The following is a 13,545-nucleotide window of genomic DNA, read 5'->3' as shown; positions in this document are numbered from 1 at the left end:
AGACAATTACTCTAAATTCGTCTTTGGACAAAGGTAGAAAAACTGAAGAGATAATTTGACAAAGTTGTTGGAGGTCATTGAAACATGAAGGACAGACCCAGCAGCAAGAGTGAGACCAAAAGCAAAATTAAGGGCGGCAGCAAAGACAAATTCCCTATCCTCTGAAATTCTCTCTTGGGGCAAATGCTCAGATTTAATTAGTGATTGGACAAATACTTTTATTAGCAAGAGAAACTGCACTAGAAATTTAAGTGTTATTTTCATTGGAAAAATTTATACTTTTTCTAGAAAAAAAGAAATTGTTCCTCAAAGAACAAACTCTTAGAGTATATGACTTTATTTCTCTACTAGTCAAATGGAAAACAAAGTTGTTTTTTTTAAATAACACAGACAACCATTTGGTAAGAAAAAAAATTATATTTCTGTCTGTAAAAGCAATAATTGCATGGAAAAAAATGTAATAATTTTGAGGGCACATGCTACTTTTTTTCTCAAACTCAGTTTTGGGAAACCCTGTTCTTTTTCCAAAAAGGTTATAGCAATTTTTGTGAAATTCAGAATGATGCTTAATTTTATTTTCTGTAATAATAGTGTTTTGGTGAAAGATACCACAGGGATGCCACAAAAAACAAACAAACAAGCAAAGAAACAGTTAAGATATAAAGACTGGAAAAGTTTGGGAAAGGAATTAAGTAAGATGAGACAAAACTCTGAAATATAATGGATAGTGCAGCCCAAATACATGTTGCTCTTTCCAAAGTAGAAAACTTAACAAATGTGCAATGAAATGTCTGCAGCATCAAAGGAAATACCTTTTCTACATGGTAGACTTTGTAATTAACCAATGGGACGTGCTATCGTAAATTATGTCAGTAAATTGCTGAGTAAGGTGGAAAGTAAGACGTGGAAGACAGGATCTGCCCTTCCTAAAATTCAAATAGGCATGTGAAGTAAGCTGCTGACCAGTTTGGTACAGAAAAGAGATTTATGACATCCTTCAAGTTCTATTATTGTGCAATTAGGGCTCCAACCTTTCATCAGGGATAGGTGGTTGCTGAGATAAAATACTGACTGGATGGGCTTTGTCAATTCTTAATATATACATAAAAGGTACCATTAAGAAAATTGTTAATAGGCAAGAGATTTCTGTCTGCAGGATAATGCTAGAATATACTTCCAATTCTGTATTGTTTTTAGTTTTTAGGTGTTTTTTTTTTCCAACATCAAAAGTGAAATGTCCTTGTTCAGGGAGGGATCAGTAGCCAGTGCCAGCTTTTATGATGCAAACATTCAGTACCCTGTAGTCAGTGAGGATTTGGAGATGACAAGATGGGCTTTAGCCAAGGCAGGTTAACTGTAATTAAATGCTAATGCATTAAAGGAGAGTTACTTTATTGTTAGCACCCCTGAAAGGAAGGCAGGGCCTTGCTTGGGGGATCTGAAGAGGTTGATTGGGAGTTCTCTGCTACAAAGGTGAGTGGTTTTGTGAGGAAACCAAAGGATTTCTTTTGTTTGTTTTTGAATCTATGGGGGGCAAAAGAATATAGGATAAGCTAGACAGAATGGAATTAATCTGCAAATGAAATAAGCATTTGAAGCAAGAAAAGAACTCCAAAGAAGTCCCATGACAGTAGGGATTGCTTCATTCTTTGTCTTTGTATGTAGAAAACCTAGCACAGAATCTAATACCTGATAGACAATAAATGTATGATTGTTGAGGCAGAGGGAGAGAGACAGACAGACAGAGACAGAGAGATAGATGGAGAGACAGAGAGACAGAGGAGAGATAGAAAGACAGAGACAGAGAGTTTGCAAGCTAAGAAACTTAAGAGGTACAATGAAGAACTGGAAGACTGAGTTCTGGGAAAGTGCCCAGAATGAGAAAAATAAAATCTAATCCTAACATGTGCAAGTGTTTAACCCAGGAGAGAAAGTCTAGCAAGAGAAATAGCTATGACTAGGGTTTAGAATTATAGAATTTCAGAGATGAAAGAGACCTCAAAGGTAATCTAGTCCAAATCCCTGCATTAAGTACAATTTCCCTCTACCATATTCCTTCAAAACTCATCATTCAGCCTTTTTTAGGTGATCACTAGTGTCAGAGTACTCAGTAATACAATAGCTCTAATTGTTAGGGAGTGTTTTCCTTTTTTGGAGCTTGGGTTCCCAGGCTAGAAGTACATCAACCATTACTCATAAATTCGGTCTATGGGAAGCGCTGATCACTAGGAAAACTTTAATCTGTTCCATTATCCAGGCAGTCTAGTGGCTGTTCCTAATCACTATATTGGTGCTATGCAGTGCATATACCCAAATTACTTTAGTCATATTATTAGAGTTCAGAACCCTCATACCCAAGTGATTCACCAACCTGAGCCACCCCAGTAGCTGGGATTACAAGTGTGCACCATCACCCCAGGCCTTTTTCCTTTTTTAAATGGAGTTAATATCTACATTCTACCCAATGATTCTAATTCTTCCCTTTGGAGCCAAACAGAATTAGTCTACTCCCTGTTGCAGATGATAACCCTTCCAGTCTTTGAAGGTAGTAGCCATATCTTCTTTCTCCTTTCTAAACCCTCAATAGATCTCAATCTAAACTCTCACAGACAGTAAACTGTGAGCCCAGCCTATTGATAGACTGCTACCCTCTTATCGAGGGCTTCTCCCATCTAGTGTGACCCAGAGCTACTGATCCATTCCTGGAAGAACATGCAGATTATCAGGGTGCCACCTAGTAGACAGAACAATGCAAAGGATGGTCCTTTTTTTCAATCCGTGACCTAAGGACTAGAAGATCATAAGATTTTTGAACTAGAAATGACCCTCAAAAACTAGAAAAGACAAATGCAAACTGGGACTTCAGAGCTAAAAGAAACTAACCTGTATATCTTGCCTATATTTTATAGATGAGAAAGCTGAGATGTTTAAGTGAATTGACCAACTTTGCAAAGGTAAAAAAAATAGAGTGGGAATTTGAACTCAGATCTTCCAATTCCAAATCTACAACTTGAAAAAAATGTGTTTCCCTGAGTAAGGTTCATAAAATATATGATGGAGGAAGGGGATAGTGAAACAATCACAGTTGCAAGGATGCTATGATTTGCATTTCAGTTTTCTCTATTCCTCTACAACAGTGGTCCAGTCTTAGTGCAATTACTCTGAACAATCTCAATGAGCTAATGAAGCTGGGAATGCAAAGACAGTGACCATCAACAGAAGAAACCCTGATCCTATTCGGCTTCATCCCATTGATAACAATAATTGCTTTGTTTCTAACACCAGATGTCATGGTGCGCACTTACAATCCTTGCTACTGGAGTGGGATTAGGTTGGTGGATACCTTTGAGTTTAGGGGTTCAGAGCTGTAGAAAAGCTAAATTTCACTTAATATTTACTCTGTCTAGCACCAAGTTTTTTGGTACCAGGGGTAGAAGGTTAGCAAAACAGGAAGTGTGACTAGTCAGCTGAGGGAAATGGAAAAGGTTATAGTTTTCCCTGATCAGCACTCACATTGACCCTGTCAGTAGAGTCCTCTCCACTTCTAGCCCAGGCAAGATAGAGAGACCCGGACTCAAAAAAGAAAAAAAAATGCTCTCTGTAATTGGAGCAAGGATTCCTCTTTCTGTAGCTGCTACAATGGGGATTATTACAATTAACTAAACAATCAGTTGACCTTGGTCACAAAGCACAAGTGTTGAACCCATATCTTTCAACTTCCTCGGTTTATAGCTTAAGGAACAGTAGGGCACTAGAAGCCTATGAAAGCAAGGTAACTTATCCACTCTCAGGGTAGTAGGCTAGGGAAAGGATGGGACCCCTCAGATTCAGAGCCCAATAAAAGCAGAACAATGACTAGCAGTGTGACCTGGTGGTAAAATTGATCTCTAGATATATGACATCTACCTAGAATGATAATTGCTAACTCTACATTCCTACTAGTCTTGCCTATTTTGATATTGTCTGTGTAAAATTATAAATCATAGTATGGAAAAAAAATTGAACTGGGAGGGGCCTGAAAGGTCCTCTGGTCCAATCCTTTCATTGCCTAGATGAAGGAATCAAAGGGTCCTCTGGTCCAACACTTAGTGTCAAGGTATCAAAGCTGAAGGCCAGGATGTTAAATAAATTAATTGCCCAAAGTGATATCATTAATAAAGTAACAGAGTTGGGATTTGAACCCAGGTCTTTTAAGTCTGGAAGTATTGTTCTTTTTTACTACATCATATATTCTCTAAGAAGAACCCCCTGCAGATTAGGGGATATGGCTTTTTCTATATAGCATGGAGTGACTTGGACAATTTTCATAAATTTTGTCTGTCTAATTCAATAGTTCATCAATAATCACTGGAATTATTTTACTGACAAGGGGATATCAAGGATGGTGATCATAGGTACTAAAAATTATAGTGTTTTTTTTTTCTGTATAGATCATGGTGAATCTAATTAACCAATGTCCTTAATATGGTTTCAATAATGTATCACGGTGTTTAGCTGACCTCTCTGTGTTGAGTTGACTAGTATTTTGAAACGTGTTAGATGGTGGTGGTGGTGGCAGATGTCTAGGTAAATTAGAATATGACTCTATACCTTTTGGTATTGAATAGAATTTACTATCCCTAGATAACTCCATCAGAAAGAATTTCAAAGTCTGTGCCACTGTGTTTGGATATCTAATAAATGTCAGTTTAAAAAAAAAACCTGAACAAATAAGTCTCCATCTCCCATTTATTGCAAACATGAATATAAGCTTAAGCATTTTTTTGGTTTCTTTTTTTTTATTTATTCCTTTTACAGTCAGTCTAAAATTTCATCTGTCAAGGGATATTCTCATAGAAATGCCCTTAAACAATGAAGATCTCCCATTAATCTGGAATTCATACTCTTAGAGAGTTGCCAGGACAATAAGAGGTCAAATAACTTGCCAATGGTCACAGAGTGTGTGTCAGAGGTGAGACTTGAACTTCGGTCTTACTGACTCCAAGATTACCTCTAACATCACAAAAGATGCATTACAAAATATGGCAAAACAAACTTATGTTGTTGTTGCTGCTGCTGTTCTTGTTCTCGTTATGAGATCACAAGGAGATGAAATTTCAGAAAATATCATACTACATCAGATTGCTGGAAAGACAAAATCGAGATGCAATAATTTCACATCTCCACATAGTCTCCAGGGTGTGGCATTTAAACATTTTCATTTCAGAGCATTCAGAACAAATCCATTTCTATTTCAATGTTATAACATCTAAGGAAAAATCACAGCTCATTTATTCCTTTCAGCTGCCAACTCTTTGCATTTTCCAAAATGACTGTCACCTCAAAGATCCACTTTAAAAGCCAGCACCTCTCCTTCTAAATGCACATTAAATGCTATGTAGGAATTTATTTTCCACAATGGATTTGCTGTGATGTACAGTATTTGAGAAGGTTTTCAAAACGACTAGATTATAAGTGAACAAATATAGGTTATTCATTAGGAAAGCTGATTGTGGCCATTGAACAAAATACACTTTCAGAAAGAGTGGGCTGTTATTTGCTAATTTACCCAGGTGACACAAATGTAGATAAAAGCTATATTGAAGAAATGACTGAGATGTAGCTTCCTTTGAAAATGTAATTGTTTATATATTATTAGAGAGGTTTGCAGAATGGCACAAATGAGAGTAAGGACTAATTTGAAGCCCATGCCTCAGGTTTTAATGAATGCCTTGCCAATAAAGATCAATCATGAGAAAATAAAGTATTAAAAAGCTAAATAATAACGAGGATACATCAACGGCAACTGCCCTGTGATAATGAACTGAGTAGATTATCAGGCATAACATAATGAATGCCTTGTTTCCAATCAGCTTTTATAAACAAACAATGATGGATCCATCATCCAAAATTAGCAAAAACATCAGAGTGCAATGATGGTTTAATTAAAATAGGCAGCATACAGAAGTGAAGGGAAAATAAGTGGCCTACATAAAATAATCCTGTAACAAAGAGTTTTGAAATCAAAATCCACTCCAGATAAATCACCAAACAGAATGTAAGTAGGAAACTAGTATAATTCCCCGGAATAATAAATTAGCATCAAGGTGTTGTTTCAATGACTACAAATTCAGCCTGCCCATCTTAATATTGGGTTGGAATAAGAATGACTGAATTCACAGGAAGATTTTGAACAAGAAAAATATTGGTATATAGGATGGAAGGTGGCTTAGGGATATATATATATATGTATATACACACACATATATATATATATGCACATATGTGTGTATATGTGTATATATGTGTGTATGTATATTATATATATATTCTCCTTTAATTTCTGTTATTCAACAATAAGCATTCATTAACAGTGTCTCAGTGACTTATTTAATCAACTTTTGTCCAGAAATATAAAAAGACCTTGCTATTTTAGGCTGATTTTTTAAATGGGGAAGATACTGCAATATTTAGGAAGAACAATGATTTCATCTGAAAGAATGTTTGATGTTCTGTTATAGATTGCTGTCTTCCAAAACTTTCTATCTTCATTCAATAATATTTGCCTCCCTGAACTTCCTGCGCTTCCAGCCAGCCCGGACTTGTCTCTATTTTTCACACATGACATTATATTTTCTGTCTCCATGCCTTTGTAGTAGTTGTCCTCAATACCAGGAATGCACTAATTTCTCAACTCTGCCTCACAGAACTCCTTCACTTCTGTGAAGATGCAGTTCAAGATCCGTTTCCATGCCGTGTCTAACTGTTAGTTAGATCCTTCAGTATCTACCTTGTATTTAGTGACATTTCATTTATGTATTATCTTTGTCTGTTTTCTGTATATATATATATATATATGTATACACACATATGTATGTATATACACATACACATACGTACTTATGTGTGTATACATGTATATATGTATGTATATCTCCATATCTCCATGCTATGTTTTCCAACAGAATGTATGTTACTTCAGAGAAGTAGGTTTGTTTTTGTATTTTGCCTTTGTTTCTCTAGTGCCTAGTATGGTGTCTGATATTTAATAAGTGCTTAAGTAATTTGTGTTGGTTGATTGATTCTCATCATACATGGTTCTTATCATATCTTTCTTAAACACTCTCATAGAAGGTGTATTGAACACCCCGGCAAATTCTCAATATGTTTTTAACTTTTTTTCTGCATTAGGCAGCTACATTGTATAGTGGATAAAATGCTGAATTCAAATTCTACCCAAGACACTAGCTTTGGGACCTTAGACATGTTGTTTAATCCTTCTTAGTTTCAGTTTTCCAATGTTGAATTGGTGATAATAACTGATTCACAAGATTTTTTGAGGAACAAATCAGATAACCTATGAAATACAGTTTGCAAAACTTAGGTTGCTATATATGCTAGCTAGCATGCCATTTAGCATTTCAATTACCCATTATTTATCCCTTGGTTTTGCTACCTGACTAACCCACTTTTTTCTTTTTAAGTCACATAAATCTTTGATGATTTCTTTTATGCCACCCCAATGCACAAATAATCATTGATTACATACTAGAGCCTACTTACCCCATCATATTCAAATATGTTTTAGATACAAGTAGGATGAAAATACAATCTTTAATGTACATATTCCTTTTGAAATTCAAATGAGCTTTGAAAATTTTCAAGTAGAAGATAGAATGTAAGGGACAATAGCTTTCCTTTGGTGATCAATTCGATTCAAAAGCTCCATGGGGGGCTTTACTACAGGACAGGTTGAAATGCATACAAAAAAGAGGGAATAAGCAGAATATAATTTTTTTAAAAAATGCCAGTATTTCAAATACCCTTATTTATAGGAAGACAAGAAAAGACTTGAGGGTTTTCAATCACCTCCAACTATAGCTTTAGAACAACAGAAATTATGTAGGTCAATCCTATAGCTAAATAGAACACTGTTTTTGTGCTACATAGTGGAAAGGACGTTAGACTAGAAGTCATATGATCAGAGCTTATCCTCTAACTTTTTCAGAAATTCTTACACAAATAGGATAAAAATATAATCATCAGTATATTTATTCCTTTTGAAATTCAAATAGGATTTGATTTTTCAAGTAGAAGATAGAATCCCAGGGACAACATATTTCTCTTGGTGATCAGTTTTTACTATTCCACTAACTAATCTGGAAATTCACAGAACTAAGAAACATAAACTCTCTCAGCTACAGTTGCCTCATCTGTAAAATGGGGACAAACAATCACCACGCTGCCTAAGTCTCTTTATTCTCCCAGTTATTGTTATAGAATCACATGGAACAATGTATGCAAAGCACTTTGTAAATGTAAACCACTTGCTAAATGTTAGTTATTATCATTAATAATCATTATTATTAATGGTATATCTAAAATGTCAAAAACTCAAATACTATAGGGGCAGTATCTCTCCCTGTAAAGATTCCTCTTGTTAAAATTTTGACTATAAAAAATAAAATTAGATGAAGAAGGGAAAGGAGATCTGTTTAAAATAAGCACACTAGATCATATTAAAAAAATTCCTTTAACGTATCACATCTCTTTTAGGTGTGGAGACCTCACTTTGAAGTAAATGGATGCCTTGTGCACATGCTCAAGACTTGGAAAGAATGAAATCTGACCTCAGAACTAGAATAGGAAAAAAAAGTTGTGAAAAATATGCTTTTATTAACTCAGGAACAGATAAAAGAAAAGAGGGTACTTCCAGAATGTGATGAAATTATATATTGAAAGGAATAGAGAGAGAAATAGATAAGAGGGTCTGCAGAGGAGTGGAGTGAACAGAGAAACTGGGCATCAGAGACTTCATTTTCAGTTTCTAGTTTTGCTACTCTTACAGTGGCAGACACCATACAGTTCGTTAGTTCATGTCATTTATTTCATAACCTTCTATGTACATCATTATACTCATTTGAAAAGGGAGATTACTGCTATGGGATAAATTGTAATAGCCTCATCACCCCTCCATTACATTCCATCCTGTATTCAAATTCAAATTCACTTATTCCAGGAATTATTTAAATCATTCTCAAGTGAAGTATGAAGATAACTCTTTCCCTCCCTGCCATGATTCTAACACAGACCTTTACATACAGCTCTTATTATTCATTCTTTTTTTTTTTAGCATTATAGTTTCTTGAATATTTGTCATATCTCCCAGGAAGCCTTAAGTTCTATGAGGGCAGCACCAAATTTAATGTGTAAGTGGAATACCACACAATAGTAGCACAGCATTCTGTATCAAAGTAGGTGTTTGCTAAATATTTGTTACATTAAATTGAATAATATAAATTTTATTATGTTAAGTACAAAATAGATATCCAGAATGAAATGAGATATTTGAGGGCTGAAAAAGAACATAAGGTAAAACTTTAATGTTAAATACATTATGGAGATGAATAATCATGCACTTTTCTATGTCTTAGAGGGGAAAGGATATGACTGATTGAGAGATCAGGGAAACTTTTTGAGAAAAGTGATATTTGATTTAGGTTTTGAAAGATGGATAGAATTTTAGCAGACAAAGAAGGACTGGGAAGTAAGTCTAGGTAATGCAAATAGTCTAAAAAAGATGCAAACTTGGGCAAAATGTAATATTTGTTTGGAAAAGAGACAATCTTTCGGTTTGTCCCCTAGCTTGCATAAGGAAGAACAGTTTTAAATAAACATGGAATGTTCAAGTATCATGAGGTCCTAGAAGACCTTGAATGCCATAAAAGTGCCTGGGTTTTACTCAAATGATCAGAGAGAATGCTTGAGGGTTTTCTGAGAGGGAGAGTTATATGAACAATTTTATATGTAGGGAGAAAATGATCCTCTAGATATAATGTGAAGCATAGATTGGAGGGGGAAAAACCAAAGGCAAAATTATCCATTATAATTCTATTGTGATATCCCCATTTAATAAATGATTAAAGTATATGAAAAGGCAGTTCTCAAAAGAAAAATTTCAAGCTATCAACAATCATGATAAAAATACTCCAAATTATTAACAATTAAATAAATTCAAACTAAAGTCATCAGATTAGCAAAGTTGGCACAGAGGGAAAGTAAAAAATAGTGGAAGGATAGCAGATAATGGGAACATTAATGTATTGTGTTAGAGCTATAAATTCCTCAAGCTGTTCTGGAAAATAATTTGGATATATGACCTAAAAGTCACTAAACTGTGTATAGTCATCAACAAAGTGATGCCACTAATAGTCTGATTACTCAAAATGATCAAAGATGGAGGAAAAGAACCTTTACTTATAAAAATATTTATAGCAGGTCTTTTGTATCTTTTATCAATTATATGTAAAGACAATTTCCAACATTAATTTTAAAAAATATTTTGATTTCCAAATGTTTTTCCCTCCCTCCCCTCCCCTTCTCCCTAAGACAGCAAGCAATAAGATATAGATGACATGTATGTAGTTATGTAAAATGTATTTCTAGATCAGTCATGCTGTGAAAAAAGAAACACAACAAAGGAAAAAAAATCATGAAAAAAAAGTGAAAATAGTCTACTTCTATCTGCAGTTAGACTCCATCAGTTCTTTCTGTGGATGTGGATAGCCTTTTCCATCTTGAGTCTTTTGGAATTGTCTTGGATCATTGTATTGCTGAGAAGGGCTAAGGCAATCATAAGTGATCCTTGCATAATGTTACTGTTACTATGTGCAATGTTCTTCTGATTCTACTCACTTCACTCAGCATCGGTTCATGTAAGTCTTTCCAGGTTTTTCTGAAATCTGTCTGGTCATTATTTCTTATAGCATAGTAGTATTCCATTACATTCCTATATCACAGCTTGTTCATATAATTTAAGGGGATTTATTTCTCTTTTTACTTATTGAAGGGTCAAGAGAGTGAGAAAATAAGATTTATTAGGGGAAAAGTAATTGATTCCAATAATTTTAGTGTCAGAAAATTGATACTACCACATTTTACTAGGTTGGTAGAAGAAGGAACAGAACAGACAACAGAGATAAAATTTACTGGATTTGAGATCACATTGGATATAACAGGTAAGGAAGAGGGAAAACTCAAAATTGATGCCAAGGTTTTGAATGTGGGAGACTGTATAAATGATGGTTATAGAAATAGTGAAGTCTAAAGTGAAAGCAGTTAAATAAGTTCAGTTTGAGATATTTGTAGGCAATCTAGGTGGCTATGTATTATGGATTATTGGAAGCCTTGATGACAATTCCATTTTTCTATCAGTAGAGGAAACCAAAAAAAAGGGGGGGAGCTATTCTTGTTAAATTTGGGAGGAAAAACCATATTAACTTAGATTTTATTGAGAGGAAAACAGTGTATAGTATGATGTGAATCTGAGATTTTTGAAGAATGCATTTCAGAGTTCAAAAAATGTTAGGGAATAATAGTCTAAGCTTCTAGAGGGTAGTTAGCCCCAGAGACATAGGATGCTCTTAAGAATAAAATTTTGGCAGCAGAAATATAAACAGTTATAATGAGGAGAAGAAGAGGTATGGTTCTTAAAAGAATGATGTGGATACATAGGGAACTCATCGACTAATGAGGTTTCTTTTTTTTTTAGTACATGTAAAGTTATTTCTGGTTTAATTTAGAGCCACAGTGTCAGTACTGATATTGTTCAAATTTTCCATTTAGTATTGCGACTTTAATCTAAAAGAATCTTGCACTTAGAATAACAAAGTTTTAATGAATTATTAAAGTATAAATTATTTTTCAGGACACTTTTATTTTCCAATGTTCTGCCACTAGTTTATATATATATATTTTTTTTTCCCCTTCTGCTTCATGGGCCACCATGACAAAATAAAACCCGATGGCAAATTGGATGATGTTGAACTTCGTAATACATAGCTTAGCTTGTCAACATTACTGTTAATAACAATAGCTACATTTATATAGCACTGTAAGTTTGCAAAGTACTTTAAATTTGTGCAAAGTACTTTCAATTTGTTATCTCCGTTTATCCTCACAACTATGCTTTGAGATAGGTGTGATTATCCCCATTTTACATATGAGGAGGTTAAGTCTGAGTGACTTGCACAAGGTCACATAGTTGAGATAGTATTTGAGCTAAGGTCTTTCTGACTACAGGGATGACCCATCTCAACATCAGACTATCCAAGTTCTGGTCTGTCACTGGGACCAGGATTGTAGAATTTCTAGCTTTATAGAACCAGCAAGAGCTTGTGTTATTGATACAGTCAATGGGCATGTTCCTTTTGAATGTGAGGATAGCTCAGAGACTTTACTTGGAAAAAAATAAATAAATGAACTGTCGGAGTTACTTTAATTATGTGTTCCAACACAAAAAGAAAAAAAAGGAAAAAAATGTCATTTTGTAGGAGGCTGCCATTAATATAATTGAAATGTATAGGCCAACAACTTTTGTAGAGCATGAAGATAGAAGAAAATTATATGAATAAAAAGGTATAGAGTCCTCTAAATTAAGTCAACATATGTCTTACTTTTCAATGATATAAATATAAGAGTGAGCATAAGGACGAATATAAAAAATACATTGGAAAATATGTTTTAGGATTAAAAAAATGAAAAAGTAAAAAACATTTATTCTATACTGAAAACAAATGCTTACATATCCTTAGTGTATGATATTGCACCTCAAGAAGAGATACCTTAGTATTACAGTCATTGACCAATATCAAAATACACAAAATGAAACTGGCTATTAGTGGACTACCAAGAAGAAGGCCTTTAATGGTTTACTCTAGAGATCTACTCTCAAAACTGATTTTCAATATTTTTGTCAATGACTTATTTGAAGACATATCATGTAAAATAGAAATCCAGATAGCACAACTAGGAAAGATAGTTTACACATTAAATGACAACCGTGTTCAAAAGGGAATGGATAGATTTAGTGATTCTGTTTTTTGACATTTAGAGTCTGGGAGGTTTTCTTGTATTATTTTTTACGTTATTTTGTTTGGGCTTTTTGATTTGTGTTCTTTTGAGAGACTTAAATCTTTCCATTTTCTACACATATCTTGACTTATGTTTTGCTTCTATGGATATCATGCTTTCTTTCTTTCTTTTTTTCTTCTTGGAAGACACCTTGTCTCTGCTTTTCATCCTCAGCCTTGTATTTCTCAGCCTCCTGGACCATAAGCCCATTGTCTTCTTTGCTGAGACATCCCTTATCATTGGTGATGTTGTAAGGGTTATGGGATTAAAGATCTCTCATGCCCCATGGACATGCTGACATAGCAGAGCAAGAGAAAGTGAAAAGCCGAGCTAACGGTCCTGCGGTTGGCAGTTGGTGGCGGTTGCCTTTTTTTTTTTTTTGAGTTAGGACTTTCTGCTGAGCACTGCCAGGGGCCAGAGCTGCTGGGAGCGCTCTTCCCGGACGCTGGGTGGTTGCTGTGAGTGGGGAGAGGAGGACCTTTGCCTGAGGTAGCCTGTTCTGTTTTAAAGGCTTGAGAATGTGGGTGCTTTTTACTTTATCTACCTGTGCCAATGTCATAACTACTCTGATGGCTTTCACTTTCTGGTTTTGGGACTCAGTCTTTTGGTATCTTAATAAATTTTCTAGTTTATTTCCCCAAATGGCAAACCTGA

Source organism: Petaurus breviceps, unplaced genomic scaffold (assembly GCF_028583685.1).
Source record: "Petaurus breviceps papuanus isolate PSGF00001 unplaced genomic scaffold, PetGlider_PUasm1.0 90769, whole genome shotgun sequence".
Classification (NCBI taxonomy): domain Eukaryota; kingdom Metazoa; phylum Chordata; class Mammalia; order Diprotodontia; family Petauridae; genus Petaurus; species Petaurus breviceps.
This window is presented reverse-complemented; position numbering follows the sequence as displayed.